Below are 8755 nucleotides of genomic sequence, written 5' to 3' on the forward strand. Positions count from 1 at the left end.
ATACACTTTACCACTAGTTATTTACGTTAATAAAGCGATTCTGTTCTAAACAACCTAAATTGGCAATAATAGATTAACCCTAACTATTTAATAGGCCACTTAAACAATTAAGAAAATCTATTTAAACCCTATTCTTAGAGAATAAATCACATAATCAAGAGGGATCAAAAGATAAAAAGATGTAGATTTTATTAATAACAAGACATATCTAGGGTTTTGAAATTACCCTCAATCACAAAAGAGTTAGTTACCCATGAATAAAAATAAAAACATTATTGCATTCATGATAACAAATAATACAAAGATAAAAGAAAAACTTAGGAAAGCTTGAGTAGATTAATGGAGTTGATGATGATCTTCTCTAATCTTCTCTCCAAGCCTCTTTCAATCTCTCTTAATCTCTATATTATTGAGTATTTTTTTTTTGTTCTCTATCCTCTCTCTTCTTTAAAAAATACCTAAAGACATCCTTTTATAGTGCTAGGGTTGTGGGAAAAATAAGGAGAACAAAATCCGGATTAAGTTTTACAAGACTTCTTGTTTATCTAAAATTCCCGTTCTATGCCGTGGCGCCAATTTTTTATGCCTTGGCACCAAACTCGTTCATCATGCCTTCCTCAGCATGAATTTTTCATGCCTCGGCACACTTTTTACAGAAATCCTCCCTTCAAACCCGAGAGTAGATATCGCAACGCCAAAAATTTTCTGTCATGGCACCGAAATATCTTCATTTTTTAGTACAAAAACGTCATAATCTGAAGAAGTCATAACACAAAAGTTGTATCCCTGTGAGTTAGCTTTACAATGGTTCAAGAATAAGCCCAATCAGATATACATAGCTCAAGTTCTTATCGAAATACCGAAGCATACTCAAAACTGGTGCATTTTCCAGATTTTGCATGTGATGGTAAATCCACGTTAACTTCCTTGTCTCAACTCCGATTTTTGAACCATTTGTTTCTAGTCATCAAAAATCCTCTCGCCAACATCATATCCCATCCAAATATTATTTCCCTGTAAACACAACAAAAACACCCGTGATCTTGAAAAGTGTATTTTTGAAACAATTAAGTTAATGTATGCAAATTAACCTTACTTTCCCACAAACAATACCTATAAACCACTAAGTATAAGTGCATTTTCAAACACTTATCATCATTTTTGTGGCCACATTGAGTTTTCTAGGGCTTTAGTAGGGTTTTTTGGTGTGTCTTCGATGGTCTTGGGTTTAAGAAGGGTTTATCGCGGTGGCCGCCGGAAACCTGGGTAGGTCGCACGGGCTTGTCATGTGGTGCGAGCTATCTTGGGTGCCTGAACTGAAAGCAAGTGTGAATAGGTCATTAAGTTTTTTAGGCTTTGACACATGTTCACTTTTGTTTTAGGTACCCAGAAGCGAGCTATAATTATGTCTTCTTCTAGCAGCCACACGATTGATCGCATGTTGGACTCACCTGTGGGCTCGGTAGTCCTTGGGGATATAACCCCTAAGGTCTCTAAGGAAATCACCATGTGAAGCTTGGACCCTGACATGGCAGGCTCCTCCGATTGTGCCTCAGTATAGTTGCCTCAATCCGAGAGGTCTCTAGTTCATAGGCTATGAAAGGAACCACGATCCTTGATTAATGTCGAGGATCTAAAGCGCATAAGAGAGGTTTATGTGCCTTAGCTTAATTTGATGGTTTCGAGGGACTTTTCTTGAAAGAATCCCCCACCTAGATGGGTGGCGATCTTTGAGACCCTACTGAGATGCAGGGTATCTATTCCGCCTCATTATTTTATTGGCAACGTTTTGAGATGGTTCAACATCGTTCCTCTCCAGTTGTCAGCAAACTTATATGTCATAATCATAGGTCTGTACATAGCGTACATGATCACTAAATTGGGCGAGCCATCCGTCGAGGAGCTCATCGATCTGTACAGGCTCAAAAGAGGGCAAGACCAAACGTACTACATTTCCAAGGTGAGAAATGTACGTTTCAATGGGCTGGTCGATGTCCCGAAGAAGGTCCCACATTGGGACTCCTAATTTTTCTTCTACGAAGCCCGAGAGACTGGCATTTTCATTTTGGAAGCGAGTAAGACTTCAACTTCCCGTACGTGTGAGGATCATTTTTAAACTTTGTGTTCTAGCTAACCGAGTTGTTTTGTTTTGTAGTTAACGTCAAGTAGAACTATCTCCCTGCCGCGAGAGCTTGCAGAGGCTCTAGTGTTTCATCAACCTTCTCGACGGACAACATAACATTAAAGAGATTATCACGCTTCCTCACTTGAGGGCATACGACTTCTGTCAGGACGACACCAAGTTTCTCACCATTCTTGAAAAAGGTTCAAGTTATCATTTGCTCGTGCTTATTTTTTCGCGTAGATAGGTCGCTCACCATTTGCTTCTCTTTTTTGAACAAATGTGGGTCGTAAAGCCAAAAGGCCTTAAGAAGAAGGCACCAGCTTCGGCAGCTGCCAAGAAGACATCGAATGCTTTAACAATGAAGCAGCCCATTGACATTGCTGGCGTGAAATGCAATGGGGGCGAGCTTGGGGAAGGCCCTAGCGCAAAAAAAGCCTATGGCTGCCTTGAAGGCAGTTAGTGAGAAGAGTGCCCTTGAGACCCAAAAGGGGCATGTAAAGAAAACACCCGAGTTGACCAAAGGCTCGGGGAAACATAAGGCACCTGAGCAAAATAAGGGCTTAGGTAAAAAGAAATCGATCGAGCCTCTAGAGGGCTTGGGTAAGCAAAAGTTGGGCAAGCAATAGGTTAGCTTGGGCAAGGAGGTCACTGTGTAGGCTGACAGCCCAAAGAATTAGCGGCCAAGGATTCAACTAAGAAGAGGTCCGCTCCTGCAGGCAAGGTTGGCGCTACTAGGAGGAGTAAGTCCAATGTGTCTTGGCTGGGAGGCAAGAAAATGGATGAAGCAACTCAAGTTATGGTTGATGCGCTGATCAATCAACTCCCCAACCATATCAGTGTTGGGGCTACAGTGGCTAGGGATTGTGTCACCCCACAAACATTCACGGGTAGTTATGGCAATGGGTCGGGCCGGGACTGTGTACCCCTTGGCCCAGGCCCAAGCTCGACCTCATGACACAGGCCCAAGCCCGACCCGAGCCCGCCACGGGTATGATAGGCAAAGACCAGGCCCGACCCAGCAGGCTTTTTATAACCTCAGGCCCGGCCCAAGCCCACCTTTTTTTTATAATGTCAATTTTTAAATATTAATAAATTTCAAATTATTTTTATATTTTAAATTTTAGAAACAGTTTTTAAATATTAATTTATTTTTGAATACTTACAAATATATAAATAACATTCGACAAAGTGCATTCATCCATTTTTAGAGTATAACATAACCATAAGAGCAACAAGCAAATTGAGACAGTAAAATCTGAACAAATACAAAACATTAAACTCTATCACAAATTTCTAAGTTGTTGTCTCCTTAAGTTTTGCAAGCTCTAGCCGGGTAAGTCCACCTCTTTGCAATTATAAAATACATAAGAAGCATGTAACACATGAAAGACTAAATATCTAACCAATTGCATACCTATTCATTGTCATCATAATTCCTCTTCTCCCTCATTAGTGTCATAAAAAAATGTCGAGCATGATTTTTGACCTAATAAGAATACAAAATATACATTAAAGACAATAAGACAAATACATTAAAGAAATAAAAAAATATATATTAAAGACAATAAGACAAATATGTTAAAGAAATAAAATTTTGATATAATCACCTTTTATATCCGCCCATAACCAATTTTGAGCACACATCAATACTTCTAATGTATCTGAATGAAGTTTGTTGCGATGTGGACTTACTACCTTCCCATCCGTGCTAAATATAGACTCAGAAGCGATTGTGGAGACAGGAATAGCAAGGATGTCTCAAGCAATAGAAGAGAGGATTGGATATTTAGGCCTACTTGCCTTCCACCAAACCAATATGTCAAAGTTAGGAGTCCTAAGCAAAAGTTTCTCCTCTAAATAAAAATCCAGTTCTGACTTTCCTTCAACAACATTTGATTCTTGGGCAATATACATCTCAAAGTCACTAACGGACCCATCGTCCTCACTACAAGGAATATTAGTCTGAAAGAAGGTGCTGCATTAGGAGGAGGTTGACTACTTCCTTGCTTAGATTGGTACTAATTAAATAATCTGATAATAATCCTTGAATTCTCAGAATATGATATTTACCATCAACTCCATAGATCCGAGGAAAAAATAATCTAACGATTTCATTTTGTATCTAGGATCTAAAAGACTCGCTACCCCCCAAGACACCGTGAATCACATCCCAACACTTGCTAAATTTTTCAAACATTTTTGCTGCCATATTCTTTATCAAATAATTCCCACATCTAAGCCAGTTAGACAATGCAATTCTAATTTCACAAACTTTTGGGAAATAAATATTAGATGTCGAATATTTTGTTCTACAGAACAAGTTTGTGGCAACATAAAATATTTTAACTTTGAACAAACTTGTTCTACCAACTCCCATTCCTCCTCAATTGGCAAACATCTATATTGTGGCTCACGAAGCTTTAAACAAAAAAACACATGTTTGTAAATGAAAGCAGTTTCAAGCGTTAAATAAGTTGAGTTCCAACGAGTCTTACAGTCAAAAGCCAACTATTTCGTACTTTCAATGCCTTCTTGATGTGCTGCTTCAACAAAATTTTGCTCTCTTTTAGGAGATGCTGACCAATAAGCAACACTCTCACAGATTCTTGCAATTGCTTGTCCAATCACCGATAATCCATCTTGAACAATTAGATTCAGAATATGCGCACAACAACGTATATGAAACAATAAACCACGTAGCATAAGTGAGGCACTTGGAAGTTCGTTTAAGATATCTTCAACAACTGCATCATTGGTGGAGCAGTTATCAAGCGTCAATGTCTACAACTTTCTATCAATATTGTACTCATAAAAGCAATCCATCAATGCTGTAGCAAGCACATCTCTAGTATGTGGGCAAGACACATATAAAAATCTGCAACATTAATTATACATAAAAAATAATATTAATATAGCTACAAAAATTTTATTAAAAAATAAGAATGATAAAACCTTAAAAGATAATACCTTATGAGTCGACTTTTTAAGACCCAGTTGTTGTCGATAAAGTGCGCTGTGATCGTCATATATCCTTTGTTTTGATTGCTGGCAGTCCACAAATCCGAAGTGATAGCAATCCTACTCCGGTTTTCGTTTAACAATTTCATTGTCTTCTCTTTTTCTACATCATACATCTTGAATATGTCTTTCTTAATAGTGTTTTTACTCACAACCTTAAACAACGGTTGCATGCTGTTACAAAATCTTTTAAACCCGTAATGATCAACCATGCTCAAAGGATATTCATGTAGAACAATCATCATTGCAAGGTCCTTCCTCACCAACTCTTGATCAAGTTGATGCGAAGTTAAGGTCATTTGTGACTTTGAACTTGCATCCTCTCCCGGGGTCATCGACATAATCTTTTGTGATACATCTCCATAGTTTTGCCTTGGACAGATTTTATAATGTGCATGCAAGTGCCTTGTCCCGTTTTTGGAACCACCAGCAAGTTGTTTACGAAAATAGTTACACTCTGTTTTATCCTTGCCATCAACTTTATCTTTCTTGAAATGTTGCCATACAACTCATTTTGTCCTTACAGTATGGCTGCAACTGTCAACATCATTAAGGGGGCCATTTTCTTCATGTGTTTCTTCCTCAGTATCAGCAATTGTGGATTGAATTTGATTACTTCCAATCAGATCCGGAGTCAGAATTTTTTCGATGAGTCAGAAGGTAGATTCATCTCCTCTTCTAAGCTTTATCGTTTACCAAGTAAAGAAGTTTGAATTGACATGTTGAAACCTAAAAAAAAAAAAATGAACAAAAAGTATGAATATCAATAAACAATTCATTTTTGAAAATGAAGCAGATATGCATTACTAAATCATACATTGGATGAAGGATTGAGATACTGTTCAATACAATACATTCCAACAAATACAAGTCCATAAAGGTGCATATTATGAATGGCAATACATGGATTTTAACTTTGTGCTTAAACGGAATCCATATAACATAACATAATCATTTAGTAACTTATCAAATTGCAGCCATAATTTGCTTCCTATCAGAATCTAAATTCTTCCATTTATGTAGCACATAGAGCTTTAGTCTTATTCTATTTTCAAGTAGTTTACTTAATCAATTTAATTAATCATTATTATCAGATCAAAATATTACATTCTACATGCATACTTGCTAAACCAGTAAACCTGCTTCAATTGCCAATTTTGCACTTCACCACAAACACATCATTATCATACAATCATAGCACCAGTTCTGCACTTCACTATAAATTCTGCAGTTGCACTTCATTACAAAATTCTGCGCTTCTTTACTTCACTAAAAAATTCTGCACTTCTTTAAAATACAACACTTTTTCACTTCTTTAAAATTCAGCACTTCTTCACTTCATTAAAACTCTGCACTTCTTTATAATTCTGCACTTCACTAAAATTCAAAACTTCTTCACTTCATTAAAAATCTGCACTAAAAATCTGCACTTCTTTACACTTCATTAAAAATCTGCACTAAAATTCTGCACTTCTTTACTTCAATGAAAATTCTGCACCTCTCACTTTTTACATCAATAAAAAAAATTCTGCACTTCTCACTTTTTACATCAATAAAAAAATTCTGCACTTCTTTATCTCACTAAACCAACTTTATGCACATCTCTTGAATACTTCATTCAATCAACCACTTCAGTAATCAATCAACCACCTTAGTAGCTAAATTCAATAAGCCATTTCAATGGAGCTCAAAAAATTCTACACATCTTTACTTCACTAAACCAACTTTATGCACATCACTTCAATACTTCATTCAATCAACCACCTCAGTAACTAAATTCATTCAACCATTTCAATAGCTACATCCTTCTAAATCAACCAACAACTTATAACCAATCTGCTACTTCATTTAATCAACCACTTCAGTAAATAAATACAATCAACAATTCAATAGCTACATTCTTCTAAATCAACCAACAACTTACAATCAATCTGCAAAAGCAACCACAAACATCAATCAGCTACAATATTAGCACAACCTTCAGCTAACCAATCTTCAACTACAGCATTCAACATCCAACCACAGCTGCTACAAACATCATTTAAATTGCACAAGTCAGCAGCTTCAGCTTTCCTGATTATAGACAAGACTATCACACTTCACTACTACATTCAATTTTTCCTTGAGTTCATTAAATTGAGCAGCAGAAAGTGTTTTCAGTTATGGCTGCTGCTAAATGGCATTTTCAAAAGCAAACCCGAATAATGCAGAAACAAAGATTAGACTCTCTAAATAAAAAAATTCTGCAAGAATCCAAATAAAAAAACACCAAGACAAACAGATAAACAAGAGTACACAAACAATCTTAGCTGGTCTTCAATAACCATCAAGACAAAACTTTATAGGAAACTGTTTTTCTGTGTCTATTGCTGACAAGGAAATCTTTACTTAGGTGGGTATCTGGTGGTGCGTTACTGTACAGAGACCTCCTACATTTTAAAACAGAATCATGTTATCTTCAACCTGGCAATACGAAATTTGAAAAATATGAATTCTTTTTCGCAGAGAAAGGGTGTATGCAAAATTTTTTTTTGAGTCAGTGCACATATTACTGACATACTCTTCCAATAATGATTATTCCTTAGTATCATGCTGGAAGAAAACTGCTTTAAATATTTCTAAAGTTTCTTTTTCGGCAGCCAGAATGTTGTGGTGTTGCTTTTATTTTTTTAAGGAAAGTCCAATTTTCTAAATAAATACCCTGAAATATCAGTTCTCTTTCTCATGCTACTTAAAACTATGTTGCACTGGTGAAGCAGAAGACACTTATCATATGGGGTGAGGATGACCAGATCATTAGCAACAAAGATTAGACTCTCCAAATAATTTTTTTTTGCAAGAATCCAAATAAAAAAACACCAAGAAAAATAGATAAACAAGAGTACACAAACAATCTTACCTGGTCTTTAACAACCACCAAGACGAAACTCAAAAGCTTGACGTCATCACCCAGAAGCTAAAAACCGAAGAAATTGGACGACAAATGAAAAGCACAAAAAAATTGAGGACAGATGCAGATCGACGATTGCAGAATTGCAGATGGAGAGAGAGATACGTTAGGAAGGGCAGCATCGCAGCAAGTGGAGCGAGAGTTTAGGGAATGGGATGAATTGAAAATTGAGGCTAGAGATTGGGAAAAATGTATATATATATATATATATATATACACACACACACATAGGATAATATTGTAATTAAATATATAGTATAAGGGTAAATTCGTAAAATTAATACTAAAATTTTCAGGTCGGGTCGGGACTGAAGATATACCCATACCTAGCCTGTACCCGAGGTCGGGCCTTAAAATAAAGCCCAGGCCCAAGCCTAAGCCCGTCACTCCTGGGTAAAACCCAACCCTTTTGGGCTGGGCCGGGCCGGGTACCCAAAAATGTCAGGCCTATTGCCATCTCGATTCACGAGCATTAGAGACTCGCCTCCCACCTAGATACTGGCCTTGGTGTGCAGTTATGCGACGAAGGTACCAGTAGTTCGCCCCTCATTTTTTTTATTTGCATGCTATCATTACTTCTTGCAAACTTTCCATCCTAATTTTTTTCAGGCTGCCATAGCGAGCAGGCTTCTCATCTGGTATGTAATAACTATAATGTTAAT

The 8755-nt window shown here is 37.0% G+C and overlaps 1 long non-coding RNA gene across 2 annotated transcripts; it reads right to left on the bottom strand.

Moving 5' to 3' along the window:
• Positions 1 to 440: 440 nt before the first annotated feature.
• On the bottom strand, positions 441 to 8263 carry LOC116122207. 2 transcript variants are annotated; one of them, XR_004126856.1, is made up of 5 exons: positions 8043 to 8263; positions 5093 to 5872; positions 3733 to 5000; positions 3540 to 3611; positions 441 to 1014 (listed from the first exon to the last, which is right to left on the bottom strand). It is a non-coding gene; the product is annotated as an uncharacterized LOC116122207 (long non-coding RNA). The 2 variants fall into 2 exon arrangements; XR_004126855.1 differs by lacking the exon at positions 441 to 1014 and having other exon boundaries at positions 3320 to 3611.
• Between the last annotated feature and the right edge of the window lie 492 nt (positions 8264 to 8755).

The sequence above is a fragment of the Pistacia vera genome, unplaced genomic scaffold (assembly GCF_008641045.1).
Source record: "Pistacia vera cultivar Batoury unplaced genomic scaffold, PisVer_v2 Contig1021, whole genome shotgun sequence".
Classification (NCBI taxonomy): Eukaryota; Viridiplantae; Streptophyta; class Magnoliopsida; order Sapindales; family Anacardiaceae; genus Pistacia; species Pistacia vera.